This window comes from Acomys minous, assembly GCF_964271855.1.
Source record: "Acomys minous genome assembly, chromosome: 7".
Taxonomy (NCBI): domain Eukaryota; kingdom Metazoa; phylum Chordata; class Mammalia; order Rodentia; family Muridae; genus Acomys; species Acomys minous.
This window is the reverse complement of record NC_140488.1, coordinates 47,672,033-47,687,216: the sequence shown is the minus strand read 5'-3', so window position 1 is coordinate 47,687,216 and position 15,184 is coordinate 47,672,033. Positions and strand designations below refer to the sequence as shown.

General features: G+C 43.4%; 1 pseudogene across 1 annotated transcript; it reads right to left on the bottom strand.

The window, feature by feature from the left end:
- Positions 1-1,566: 1,566 nt before the first annotated feature.
- On the bottom strand, positions 1,567-14,503 carry LOC311601162 (translationally-controlled tumor protein-like; annotated as a pseudogene). Its single transcript has 5 exons — positions 14,444-14,503; positions 13,512-13,553; positions 2,158-2,418; positions 1,832-1,989; positions 1,567-1,674 (listed from the first exon to the last, which is right to left on the bottom strand). The product of its transcript is annotated as a translationally-controlled tumor protein-like (transcript).
- Between the last annotated feature and the right edge of the window lie 681 nt (positions 14,504-15,184).

Here is a 15,184-nt window from a genome sequence, read left to right as displayed (position 1 = left end):
AGGTAAGGTGGGACAAACGGTAAATAGAATCATGCAAACTGTGATTTTATGTGCATAACATCTTACACTTAACATGTGTTCATGTTCTACTGTTTATTCAGTCAATCTTTCATTTCAGTGACTGAATAAAATTCCACACTACAGATAAACTATATTTTGCTCATCTACCCACTGATTGAAGGATATATGTTTTGTTTTCCCCTTTCAGTGATGTGATTTTAAATGGCACTGCTATGAGTATTTATGCAGAAGCTTTGTTTGAAAGTTTTTTGAGATTAATTTGCATAATATACAAGTTCTGAGTTGTCTGATAATTCTATTTGGAAAATTGCTAGATTATTTTGCCTACCAGCTTTAACATTTCACATTCTCATTGGCAGTGATAGGGATTTATCTCAGCAAAAACACCTGCCTGCGGAATCAAACCCAACAATAAAAAATCCAGACCAAGGACTGGCGAGATGGTTTGGAGGCTAAGAGTCTTGGCTCCTCTTGCAGAGGGATCAAGGGACGCCAATTCCCAGCACTCACATGGTGGCTCACAACTTTGCATCTCCAGTTCCTGGGGATCTAGTACGGTCTTCTGGCCCCTTCAGGCACCAGGCACACAGATGGTGCACAGGCGTGCACAAATATTCATAGACCAAAAAAAGAAAACCAAATCAAACCAAACCAAACTGAAAACCGAAGTGTTTGATGTAATGGTATATGCCTATAATCACAACATTTGAGGGGTAGGCAGCAGGGTGGCGACAAATTCAAGTCCAGCTTGGTCTCTGTGTAGCAAAATAAAACAAGCAGCAGCAGCAACAACAATAACAATAACAACAGCAACAACAACAAACCCTAAGCCATTCCAGGCAGCATTGGTAAATAGTTCTTTTAGAATAACAATAGTAATACCCCATTCCTTTAGCAGAACAGTAGTATTTGGCTTTCCCATGGGATTGCCTTGACCAGATGGTTATTCCTGCCTGATAAAGTTTGCCTTCTGACTTAGGACTTGGCCTGGGGAAGCAGAAGAAGTGAAAGTGATGTAAGCTCTAATCCTGGCCACTGTGTCTGATCCCAAAGACATAACTTATTCTCATCACCTGACACTTTGAATTTTCTAAATGCCTTTACCATGGATTTGGCCACTTCTGCTAGCCTAGATGACATATTGTAATGAGTGACCCTCAGGTACCCCCCAAGGAACCCTACCACAGACTCTTTCACAGACTGTATTTGTTTTTATCTCTCATCAAAACTGGGCAGGATGTAGTCAAACCAGTCCTTCAAATCCCAGAGCTTACTCTGGTAAGCTCATTTTTTCAGTAAGATGCCACGTAACTCTTCTTCTTAAAAAAAAAAAAAGTGAATTTAAGATGCCACGGAGCTCTTCTTCTTTAAAAAAAAAAGTGAATTTAAATGCACTTTACTTTTAGATAACCCACACGACATGTTTTTCCTTACAAAAACAATGCCTCCACTCCAAATAAATCACAGTCAAAATGAAAGCTCAAGGTGACATCAGTGCCATTTGTCCTAAGTCCTGGTGGTGTATACCGGTCATGGTGACAGGTGATAGGTCCGATTTGTTAACATTTTTCCATTTTTAAGCCATCCTTAAAGATAATCATGAACAGAGTCACACCATCTTCATGGTAGTTCAGGAGAGCATGTTTTTCACCAAAAAACAAAAACAAAAACAAAAACAAAAAACCAAAACCAAACAGACAAACAAACGAACCCCCAAAACAAAATCCAACCAACCAACCAACCAAACAAACAAACCCAAACCCACAAAAAACAAACAAACAAAAAACTGGTAGTAAAAACAAACAAACACAGAAAAAACTGGTAGTTATTGAAATTAGCAAGGATGTGCTTAATTTGCTCTGCAGCCTCAGTCAGAAAAGGTTTTACTCTTTCTGGTTTCTCTTCTTCAAGTTTGGCCTCTGAATGATTTCGTGTAATCTTTGATGTATTTTTCTAGGCTTCTTTTTTCTTTTTCTTTTAATGTTTTTTCGAGATAGGATCTCTCTATGTTATCCTTGGCTGTCATGGACTCGCTTTGTAGACCAGGTTGGCTTTGAACTCACAGCAATTTACCTGCCTCTGCCTCCCGAGTGAGTGCTGGGATTAAAGGCTTGCTTGCGCCACCATGCCCAGCACTCTTTTGTGTTTCTTGTAAGTGATGGTTCGTGGCAATATCCACAGGGTTTACTACTGTGCTTTCCGTACCTTCCTGCCTTCGCTCTCTCAGCCTTCAGCAGAAGCATTTCCACCAATGATGGACTCCTCCATGTTTCCCTCTGTTCTACCTGCCCATCTTGCCCTCCACCTCCAGGCCCAGCCTGTCTGATCTCCTGGATTTTGTAGATATCAGAGAAAGAGCTCATCATGGCTGATGAGGCTGTGGACAGCTGCACTAGCCTGAAAGCGGACAGAATGAGCCTGGCGCAGCCAGGGAGGCGCTCGCGGGGAGGCAGGAGGGCGGGGGGAGTGGGCGGGAAAACTATTTAGCTCTTCTTCAACTGCGCTCAACTTCAACAAGATCTATAATCCTTCCCAAGGCAAATCCCAGCAGAATCCCGGATAAACGTCGGCGTTCTTGGTGCCTGGTTTTGTTTGTGTCTACGACTTTGACTTTAGTTAGTGCTCTGAGCCTAGTTTGCGTTAATTCTGCTATAGCCACGTAAAATAGGAGCGGAGAGTGGTAGCCAGGGTGTGGGTACTAATTGATACAGTTATCTACGCTCCTGTAAATAACTCTAATACACACACTTATTTTATTTTTAAAAAGAGCTAATTGCCAGGGTCTGGAGAGATGGCTCAGCAGTTAAGAGCATGATTGCTTTTCTGGACAATCTGGGTTTGATTCCCAGACGCTACAGGGTAGCTCGCCGCGCTGTGGAACATTAGTACCAGGGGATCTACTGCCTCCTTTTGGCCTCCAGGGGTACTGCAAGCATCTTCTCTCCACATTTTCTGGTGCGCAGGTAGATACATGCAGGCAAAACACCCATACAACAACAACAACAACAACAACGACAACAACAACAACAACAACAGAACAGAAGTAATTGCCAATCTAGGAGTGATAGTCCATGCTTGTAATCTCCAGGAAGCTGGAACAGGAGCTTTTGATGAGACTTTGAGAACAACCTGGCCTTCAGTGTGTGGCCTTATATCCCAAACAAAACAAACAAACAGCTCATTTTCTGGCAAAAGGACAGTTCACAGTTCACAGCATGGTGTTGTATGAAATTTGACTTAAGACTGCATCCCTTGGGTAAAACATGATGAGCTCCTGTAGGCCATCCAGCCTGCATCAAGGGAAAATAATGCAAGCGTCCTGTCTTGAGCTGGCAGAGTTAAAGCCAAATGTAGTTAAAGAGTTACGATTTGGTGTCTTTAGATTTTTTTTTTCACAACATGCTTCCTGGAGGCTGGTAAAATCTGTTAAATCAAGAGCAACAAAACACTCATTTTAGCTATGTGAAAAAGGGAAATACCTGGTAGTTATTTTCAAATTTGATCCAGGAAGACCCATAGCCATGAGTTAGGGCTTATTGGTTATAAATAAGATAAAATTCAAGTTGGGGGCTTAAAATATACTCTTTAGCATATTCCGAGTCCACACTTGTTCATCTAGATGCGTTGCACAATGCTGCTGACTCTGGGAACTTTTATAGTTTTGGGGAGGGGATGGGATTTAGGTTAAGGCACACTAAAGATGGGACTTTCCTGTGTTATATAGTACGTTCTTACCATGCACGCTATTGAGAGGGGGCAGGCAGGCTTCTACTGCAGAGCTTAACTTTTATTTATTTATTTGGTTTCCTTTCCTTTAAATAAAGCAGTATTTGTATGTGGTTCGACTCCTATTCACACACAGGAAGCACTAAGTGGATTTGGAGTTAAAAGAAAAAGAGAACATGGAGTTGGGAGGGAGAAGCGGCAGGGGAGGAGAGGGGAGAAACTGAAAGATAGAAAATGGCAAAACACCACTCCTGACACTATTAATGCTATTCTGCTATTCTTGTAGATAGGAGCCTTGAGTAACTGTCATCTGAGTGGCTTCACCCAGCAGCTGATGGAAACAGATGCGGGGACCCACAGCCAAACATTAGGCTGAGCTAGAGTGGTTTAGGAGAGGGTGGGGGTGGGGTGAGTATCCTGCAGAAGAGGGAGAGAAAGGAATGAGGGAGCCAGAGAGGTCAAGGACACCACAAGAAGATCTACAGGTCAACTAAGCCAGTCCCATAGGGGCTCACAGAGACTGAACCACCAACCAGAGAGCATCCATGGGGTGGTTCTAGGCCCCCTCACATATGTAACAGATGTACAGCTTGGTCCTTGTGTGGGATCTCTGACAACAGAGGCAGGGGCTGTCTCTGTCTCTGTTGCCTACCTTTGGATCCTTTCCCCCTAAATGGATAGCCTTGTGTACCCTCAATAGAAGATGCATCCTGCCCTACTTGCCAAAGTGGGTTGATATCCATGTGAGAGCTCCCCTTTTCTGAGAACTTAAGGGAGGGAACTTAGGGGGAAGGGACAGGAGGAGAGGGAAGAGACTGGGAGGGGAGGACTGGAGAGGAAGTTTCGATGCACATGTAAGTAAACAAATAAATTAGTTAATGAAAACAATCACATTTTACTCGTGTATGCGGTTTCCCATAAAATAGGAGATAATCTTGGGCTAAGGATGACGCTACGTGGTAGAGTGACGGCCTGGTATTCCTGGGTTCAATCTTTTGTGCTGAAAAAAAAAGGTAGTCTTAAAGGGGAGGTTAATAAAAAGCATCTTCTCTCTACATTTGCAATGTTTTCCCCATCACATTAAAGAACATGCTTTCTCGGCTGGAGAGAAGACTCAGAGGTTAAGAGCACTTGCTGCTCTTGCAGAGGACAAGAGTTTAGCTCACAACTGTTTGTAACTCCAATTCCAGGGCATCTGATGCTATCTTCAGGACCGGAAGAGAACCAGGCATGCACATGCTGCAATACATGCATACAGACAAATATTAGTCCACACAAAATATGAAGAATTTAAAAAATCCCCACATTTCTGACTACAAGGCACAAGGCAGCACAGATTTAAAAATTATATCTCCTATCTATTTTTTAAAACTATTAAGTTAGATGATTGTCGAAGCTATATTTTAAAAATTATTTATTGTTTAAAGCAGAATATAAACATTTCAAATTAGCATTTGTTTACATAATATGACAACAGTACATGTACAAGAAAAAGGGAAGCACCTGAATATATATATATGTCTATATACATAATCATATATATGATTATGAATTTTTCTACAATAACATGTAGTCAAGAAGGAAAAGACTAATTTTTAAACTAACTAGGCAATTTATTTTGGTAAGCATTTTTTTTCTGATTAACGGTACTTAATTCAAATACGTTATCTCCTTAGCTTAATAAGGTCTGAAAGTTTTATAGAATTGAAAGAAAGGAGGAAAGAGGCAAGAGGAAAATAAATGCTTCCTTAGGTGTGAATAAGGTCTCATCATTTTACCTTCTTGGTTCTGTCGGATGGGAGCAGACTTTGGCCCTGGTACCCTAATAAGCCTGAAGCATCTTTCCCTCTCTGAATAATGTGCAATGTTATTTCTTCTCCTTCATTTTCAGGCAGGAGAGACTGGTCCTGAGGAAGTGAAGGGTATGAGTCCACGCCCATGGACAGCCCACTCTCCAGGGATTTACTGACCAGGCTTTCTGTGGCTAGGATTTCTTCCCACTGTTAGAATGCTCGTCTAGGAGTGAGGAAATTTGGAATATGATTTTCATAAGGACTTTCTGCAGGAATTTAAAATTATTTTTCTTCAGTGTGTGTGTGTGTGTGTGTGTGTGTGTGTGTGTGTGTGTGTGTGCACGCGCACGCGCGTGTGCGTAGGCCAAAGAACAATTTCTGGAAGTCAGTTATCTCCTTTCGTTATGTGAGTCCTGGACAAATGCCTTTAACTACTGAACCGTATTTCTGGCCTAAGAATTTTCCTTTTCCTTTTAACCATTGTAAACACTGTAATATCATCATCTAATAAATATTTAATTTCCAATTTATTTAGTAGAGAATCATTATTTAATTATTTATATTTATGGGGCCGAAGTGATGGCTCAGAACTTAAGACCACTGTCAGTTCTTGCAGAGGACCTAGGTTTGAGTCCCAACATCTACATGGTAGCTTGCACTCTTCTGTAACTCCAGTTCTAGCAGGTTCCAACAGCCTCTGCTGACTTCTGCAGGCACCGGACATGCATTTGTTGCATAGACATAGTTATGCCGCGGTAGGTCCTGCCTGCAAGCATAGCAGAGTATCATTAATAGTGTCAGGGGTTGGCTCTCTCCCATGGGGTGGGGCTCAAGTTGGGACACTCACTGGTTTGCCATTCCCCCAGTCTCTGCTCCATCTTTATCTCTGCACATCTTGTAGGCAGAACAAATTTGTGGGAGGGTTGGTATCCCCCTTCCTCTCCACTGGGAGTCCTGCCTGACTACAGAAGGTGGCTACTAGGGCTATATATCTCCTACTGCTGGGAGTCTCAGCTAGGGCCACCCCCATAGACTCTTTGGAGGCTCCCCAGTCCCCTCACCCATTTCCATTCTCTCTCTCAGCCCCGCCCCTCTGGTCTCCCCACATTTGACCTCTCACCCCTGTTCCTCTCCCCACCCCGCTCCCACCCAGTTCCCTCCCTTCCCGCCACTTCCAATGTCCATTTCCTTTTCCCTTCTGAGTGAGCTATTTTAAATCAATGTATAAAAAAGTTTTACTCTTTCTTTAAGACAGGGTTTCTCTGTGCAGCCTTTGCTACCCTGGAACTCACCCTACAGACCAGGCTGGTCTTAAAACTCACAGAGATCCACCTGCCTCTGCCACCTTGCCCCCACTGGTGGCACACACCTGTAATCCCAGCACTCTGGGAGGCAGAGGCAGGTGGATCTCTGTGAGTTCAAGGCCAGCCTGCTGTACAACGTGGGTCCAGGACAGCCAAGTTACAAGTTACATAGAGAAACCCTATCTCAAGCAACCAAAAAGAGAAAAAAAGCATGTGCCACCACAGTCCAGAAAAAAAAAAGTTGTACATAGTTTTGTGATACCTGTGATTTTTGTTTTGTTGTTTGTTGTTTTTGATTTTTTAATTTTAAGGCCAGGCATGGAGGTGCATGCCTTTAATCCCAGCACTCGGGAGACAGAGGCAGGCTGGTTGCTGTGAGTTGGAGGTCAGCCTAGTCTACAAAAGTGACTCCAGGGCAGCCAACACAGAGAGACTCCGTCTCGAAAAACAAACAAACAAAAGTTATTTAATTTCCCCGTCCCTGTCCTCCCTTCAGTCCCTTCCATGTCCCCCCACTGTCTCCTTTATTAATATTATTGCTATACATACATATGCATAAATATATACATACAACCTGCTGAGTCCATTTAGTGTTGCTTCTATGTATATCATTTCAGGGCTGACCACTTGGTAGTACATAACCAATTAGGGGGTCTCATCCCTGGGGAAGACTAATTTTCCCTCTCTCAACAGGCATTCTTTTCTTGTAGTTTTCTAAGTGTGGAGCTCCCTTTACTATATCTAATTCCTAACTGTATTCTAAACATTACCTTATATCTAGAGATAGATGCATCTTTCACTCCTTATTAAAGAGGCTTCTCTTAAAAAAAAAAGACAAAAACAAAACAGAGACCATTACAGAAAACCACAACTGGTCAAATGCAGAGAAGAACTGATTATGGGCTGCTAAGCCTTAACTAACACATCCACAGTGCCACTCCTGCACTTAAGGCTCAGAGAAAATCTGAGAGGAGGGAGTGGAAAGGCTGCTTCAAGACTGACTCTCCTGCAACTGACAGAGAAGCTACACCCATGAGTACCTCAACAATACAGCTACCTAAACAAGACCCAAATAACAACGTGGAAGGGGGAGATAATGTGAGAATTATCTTTTGTTTTGTTTGTTTGTTTTGTTTTGTTTTGTTTTGTTTTGTTTTTCAAGACAGGGTCTCTCTGTGTAGCCTTGGCTGTCCTGGACTCACTTTGTAGACCAGGCTGGCCTTGAACTCACAGCAATCCGCCTGCCTCTGCCTCCTAGAGTGCTGGGATTAAAGGCGTGTGCCACCATGCCTGGTGAGAATTATCTTTTAATTGCCCCTTGTACTAACTCAGATCTATGGCACCACAGTTACAAGTGCCAGTTTTACTCAGGTCAAATGTGTCCCAGGACTCCTTGAAACAGCTTTTTGGGACAGCCTCCAGAACAGAAGCAGTGGGCTTGGTCAGCAGCCTCACTGAAGCTCTCTCATTTTCATCAATAGCTGCAGGAAAAGATCACCTGAGATAGGCCTGTTAGGCGAGGTTTGCTGGGTAACCTTTATATCAGGCTCTGTGCAGAAATGGGGCAGAAACCAAAAGTTGTAGCATCTGCAAAAACCAGCCCTGATCTTGTTTGGCCTGGCAAACGCCTGTACTTGTGACTTTCTGTTCTGCTCAGCAGTTTGCAGAAGGGGATTTGTAAGACTTTGAAAAATGCTGTCATAGAGGACCTGGTTAGGAATGGGGAAGGCCCATCTCATTGGCTTTCTTCTTCTGACTGTGGGGGACTGGAGAGATGGCTCAGAGGTTAAGGGCACTGACTGCTCCTCCAGAGGTCCTGAATTCAATTCCTAGCAACCACATGGTGCCCTCTTCTGGTGTGCAGGTGTACATGCAGGCAGAGTACTGTAAACATAATAAATAAATAAATAAATAAATAAATAAATAAATAAAAACTGACTGTGGATGTGATTCAGACATCCTGAAGTGACATATATAGCTGTACAGTAAGTTACCCTTGGACGCTAACTAGATGACTAGCATATGAAAGCAATAGAGCCATACAGCTACGCTGAGGCAGGCAAAATACGGCACTTTTCTTCCTCAGAAAGCAGAGCTTAGAGACATCTTAGTGGCTGTCATTGTCAGGAGAAGAGGGATCCAGGGCTTAGCCTTTGTTAAGCACAATAATTTGATTATAGAACTTTCTGATTCACTCATTTATTTGTGTGTGTGTGTGGGGGGGGGGGGTGCGCGCGCACGCACACACACCCTAAGGCACATCTGTGGTCAGAGGACAACTTGCAGAAACTGTGTTCTCTCCTTCCACCAAGTGGGTGAGTCCTAGGGACGGAACTCAGCAAATGCCTTTACTCACTGAGCCACCTCACTGTCCGTGCGTCCAAGCAACTGTAAAGTTTCTTATTATTAACATTAATAATAGTTCTTTAAGGTAATATTTGTAAGCACTCTTAGTATCAATTTTCCCATAAACAAGTAAAGACGTTGTAGGAATGGGACAGTTTGGCTCTCTAATTAACAGCTGTTAGAGTTTTCCCTTGCTGCTCTGGCTCTCTGAGCAAAAGGGGAGCCAGCTGGACTACCTTTACCTTATCAGCAGATGTTTTGACTACTCCATGGATGCCTTGAGACAAATATGCAAGCATGTTTAGGCAAGACCATTTGTATCAGACTTCTGGCCAGCACAAGCCTCCATGAATTTTACTTAAGCTTGCAGGATATTTCTACCTTGGTCGGGGAGAAGCACTTGTCCTGATCGCCTAACACAATGACTGCTACTAAGAATCAGGACTGTGGCTGGGTGTGGTGGTGCATGCCTTTAATGCTAGCACTTCGGAGGCAGAGACAGGGCAAGTTCCAGGTCAGCCTGGTCTACAAAATGAGTTCCAGGACAATCAGGGATAGACACACAGAGAAACCCTGTCCCAGAAAACCAAACCAAACCAAAACTGTAATAGGGTCAAACACAAGCTTTAAGTGGCTGTAACTAATGTAAGAGTAAGGGTGGAATTGCTGTGAAATCAGCCTTGATGACTGGGATAGGTGTCTCAAGGCAAGGCTGTAATAGATCTCAAAGAAACTATGGCAATTGGTCTAAACACTTTTTCAGGCTATATACACAGGCTGCTCAGGCTCATTTAGTGAGATGGATGGGAGGAACTGTTCTGTCTCCTCTGATTTACTAGGAAGATAATTAAACAAAAAAATTAATGCTATGAACATTGGTGTTCTGCCTTCATGTTTATCTGTGTGTGGCTGTCAGATCTCCTGGAACTGCTATTACAGACAGCTGTGAACTGCCATCTGCTGGGAATCAAACCCTGGTCCTTTTGAAGAGCAGCTAGTGCTCTTCACCACAGAGCCATTATCTCCAGCCCAGGAGGATAATTTCTTTTTTTTTAAAAAGGGCTTTAGTTGATCTTGCTTCAGTTTCCCTAGTGCTGGATTTACAGGTTTATGCTACAAAGACCGCCTTTAAAAAATAACATATAATTTATTATTATTAGTTCTTTAAGAGTTTTTCCACAACATGTCTTGGCCATAATCATCTCTACTACTTTCAGATCCAATCTCTTTCCTGAGAGATCCAACTCTGTGTCAAAAAAAAAAAAAAAAAAAAAAAAAAAAAAAAAAAAAGCACCCGAGGCACATGCCTTTAAGCCCAGCAGAGACAGGTGGATTGCTGTGAGTTCCAGGCCAGCCTGGTCTACAAAGCAAGTCCAGGACACCTTAGGCTACACAGAGAAACCCTGTCTCGAAAATAACATTTTTAAAAGCCCTCAAGAACAATTTGTGCTGCCCCCACCCAATGCTGGTTTCTGTGGTCTTTCAGTGGGACATGATTGACCTACAAGGGACCACAGTCTCAGACAACCATTTTCTGCATGGTTACTGGTGAAATTGTGTGTACAACTAACTCCCCTCCTGTCTGGGCTTTGGTCTTGCTTGGGCTTATAGCTGCCTTGATATATGCCAAAGATGTTTCTCATACTCTCCCTCTGGCCCATACAATCTTTCTGCCCCATCTCTGAGCCCTGTGGCTGAGCATGCTACAGTCTCTTATCTGCATCTTGGCCAATTGTGGGTCTCTGCATTAATTAACATCCACTGCAAATAAAAGCTTCTCAGATTAGGGTTGAGAGATGCACTGATCTCTGAAGAAATTCTGCTTTAGGCATATGATTTCAAGGACTGTGGAGACAGCTTGGTGGGCAAGAGGGCTTGCTGTGCATGTGTGAGTATGTGAGTTTGAATACCTAGCAACCACACAAAAATCTGGCATGGCCGTATATGTTCCTGTAACTCCAGCACTGTAGAGTGGAGACAAGTGGATCTCATAAGAGATCCAGTCTAGCCAGTCTAGACAAAAATGGTGAGATTCTTGTTCAGTGAGGGCTCAGTGACTCAAGGGGATGAGGCAGAGAGTAGTAGAGCAGGGCATCCAACACACACACACACACACACACACACACACACACACACACACACACATACTATCATACACACAGGCACAAACAAATACAATTTTAGGTGACACATGGCCTCCAAGTCACTATGTATCCCAGGATGTCCAAAAACTCATGGTCCTCTTAGTCTTTAAATTTTTTTTCTGTGATTGTCTCCATTTGCTGCAAAGAGAAGTTACCTTGATGAGGGGTGGGGATAAGGACAGATGCGTCGAGTGTGGTTAGGAATTATGCTTCTTTGGTCCTAGCTACTTCCCCAAGGCCCATGACTTCACTAGCCCTGGGTTTCCAGCACCAGGCCTGGTTTCCCTCTTGTTACGTGGCTCATATTTCCTATTCTTTAGAAGAGTTAAACCACATTTATGTCTTGTCTTGTCTGTCTGCCTGCCTGCCTGCTTGCCTGTCTTTTCTTCTCTCTGTAGGTGACTGTGCTTTGACACAGGTGGAGAAGTCAAGGACAGCTTTCAGGAATTGGTCCTCTTGTTCGATCATTTGTGTCCTGGCATGGAGCTTTGATTGCCAGGCTTGGCGGTGAGACCTTCACCTGCCGAGCCTTATCTTTGCCCTTCAAGAATGTTTTCATTATCCGAATACAACATCATGCTTTACACACTTCTTATTCTTCTGTAAAAAATAAAATTGTGTGTATTTATTTAGAGAGGAGAGAGGAGGAGGAAAAGGAGGGAGAGAGAGAGAGAGACAGACAGACAGACAGACAGACAGAGAGACAGAGGCAGAGACAGAGAGACAGAGACAGAGACAGAGAGAGACAGAGAGAGACAGAGAGGGACAGAGAGAGACAAAGACACACACACACACACACACACAGAGAGAGAGAGAGAGAGAGAGAGAGAGAGAGAGAGAGAGAGAGAGAGAGCATGTCATGGTTCACAGGAGGTTAGAGGACAAAAGTCTCTCTTTCCACTATGTGGGTCTTGGGGATGGAAGGTGGCTTTATACCCAATGAGCCATCCTGCCAGCTCACACTTACTAGCCTTGTTCTTGGAGAAAGGCACATCTGTTGGTATTTCTATACAAAAAGCAGCAGAGCACACTAGACAGTTGTAAGGCTCTGAATCAACTAAAATCGATTTTGAATCCCTATATGAAGAGGAAAGTGTTATCAGCCTCTGTGAAGTGGAGACAATTGTGGCTTTTATAGCACAGACTTGTTGGAAAGGTAAACCAAAGGCCAAATTCTTGGCAGAGGGCTCACATAGAATTTTCTATAATTAGAAGAATTCTTATTTTTATTTTAGAAGCATTTTTGGCACCTCACTTAAATGCTTGCTGCAGATGCTACTATCTTTTTTCTTAAAAAAAAAAAAAAGAAAAAAGATTTATTTATTTATTACTTATACAGTGTTCTGCCTGCATGTACACCTGCCCACCAGAAGAGGGCACCAGATCTCATTATAGACTGTTGTGAGCCACCATGTGGTTGCTGGGAATTGAACTCAGGACCTTTGGAAGAGCAGACAGTGTTCTTAACTTCTGAGCCATCTCTCCAGCCCCGCTACTATCTTTCTACCGTTATGATTAAGAACCGAACACTTATCTTGCTGAAGGACACCTGTACCTGGCCATGTACTGTCACTAGCTTCATCCAGTTACTTGTGCTGGCGTTGAGAAAAGACAGATTTCTTTCTTTCTTTTCTTTTGTTTTGTTTTGTCTATTCACTTTACATCCTGGTCATAGCCTCAAACCCTCCTCTTCTCCCAGTCCCACTCTCCCTCCCCTTCCCCCTCCCCTATTCCTCAGAAAAGGGGAGCCCCTCTCCCCCATCCACCTGGCTCATCAAGTCACATTAGGACTGAGCTCCTCCTCTTTTTCCCTTCTGGCCTGGCAAGGCAGTCCCGCCAGAGGGGAGTGATAAAAATCAGGCAACACAGTCTGTGCCAGAGACATCCCCTGCTCCCATCGCTAGAGGAACCATCTGAGCTCAGGGCCCATGTCTGAGAGTCAGCCTGCAGTTTGGGGAAAGTTAGCAGCCAGACTCACCGGAGACTAATCAAGAGCTCCCTCTGCTGGACAACCAGGGTTCAAGCGTCCGCTTTTTTTTTTTTTTTTTAGTTTTTCTAGACAGAGTTTCTCCGTGTATCCTTGGCTGCTCTGACCTCACTTTGTAGACCAGGCTGGCCTCGAGTTCACAGATACACGCCTGCCTCTGCCCCCTGAGTGCTGGGATTAAAGGCCATACCATCCGCCTTGGTTTTTGCTTTAACGTCCACTGGAGAACCAGCTGCAAGGGTACAACGAAAAGAATCAGCAGTCAGACAAATATAACACACAAGTAGGATCAAATACAAATATAAGTCATGTGCCAATGGATCTTAGGTTATCAAATGTAGAGCTAAAAGGTCAAATACAGCTAGGGTCTTTTGCAGAAGAGAGTGGTGAAATAAGGGAGCAGACAAATGTGATCAAGGATGTTCTGGACGTGGCTGATGTCTGTAGTGGCACAGCAGGGGGCTGGGGCTGGGAGGAGAGAAATACTGCTGGATAACGGGACGATGTCTCTAAAGGGAAACGTGACACAGGGAATAGGAACCCTTGGGTTTAGTCTTGAAAAACAGCTGCTGTTCAAGTAATCAGCCTGGCTTAACTACTAACACCACTGTGATGTATTTGGCAGTATGTGGATATTTCTGTTTGTTACAACACAGAGCTTTTCTTCCTAAATGAATACCCACAGCATATCTTTTTATGGACCTAGGTCTTTCAAGTTAATTAAAGGACAAAATGTATGAGTACCCACAGCATGTTTTTATTATTATTTTTTTATGGACCCAGGCCTTTCAAGTTAGAGGATAAAATGTAGGATGAGTCAAATATTAGTGTAGAAGAAAGTTCATTCACAAAGCTTGTCTTTGTAGAGTAGTTGTTGCTATTTGTCTTCCTGTATTTTAAGGATTGTGGTTTTAATTGAGATTAGATAATAATTTGGCATTACAGAGTTGAGTGCCTGATTGGGGTTGGTCGGTTTGCTGTGGCGCGTTGCTTTGTAACTCCGTCAGACTAACTCCCAACTTATAATTATGAATTTGCTCATTCAAAACACATGATAGCAGCTATCAGGTAGTCAAATGATAGTTGGTATAGGTTCCCTGATGAAAGTCGTGAGGTTCTTACCTTCCAGGTGGTGTGACCTAGAACACGTTCCCTGTGCCCGCAGTTGCAGCTGTTTACCATCATACTTATCTCACGGAAAAAAAAAATTGATTAGTGATTTTGCAATTACACCAGTAGTCAATTCTCTTAAACTAAAGTCTATTATTCTGGGAGAATAGAATTTTGTTTGGTGGAGTCTGATCTTCTGGAAGTACTAATTGTTCTAGGAGTTCTAATCTGTCTTTCCCTTCTGCTTTAAAACACAGAGGCGTGGGGACTGACTCTGACATGAACTCTGGTGCCCCACATTTGACCACCTCCCCTTGGTGGGGAGGCCTGGAGGCACTCAGAGGAAGGGGAAGCAGGCTACCAAGAAGAGACTTGATAGTCTATGACCATATAGTGGGGGAGGAGGTCCCCCTCAGTCACAGACCTAGGAGAGGGGAATGGGGGGGGGAAGGGAGGGAGGGGAAACAGGAAGATACAAGCAAGGGAATAACAATTTAGGTGTAATCTGAATAAATTACTTAAATAAAAAAAAACAAGGCTTCTGGGGAACATCGGAGGTAGACCTCTGGCCTTCACACACATGCACTTTTACATAGTGCATTTTGAGACATGTACACCTGTACACATCATGAACACACAACAAACTCCTAGTGTAGCACCAAGGATAATACATGCAGTAAATATTGAATGCACAGGATATTCTCCACAGTTGTGTGGAGAGCGGGGACTGACTCTGACATGAGCTCTGGTGCC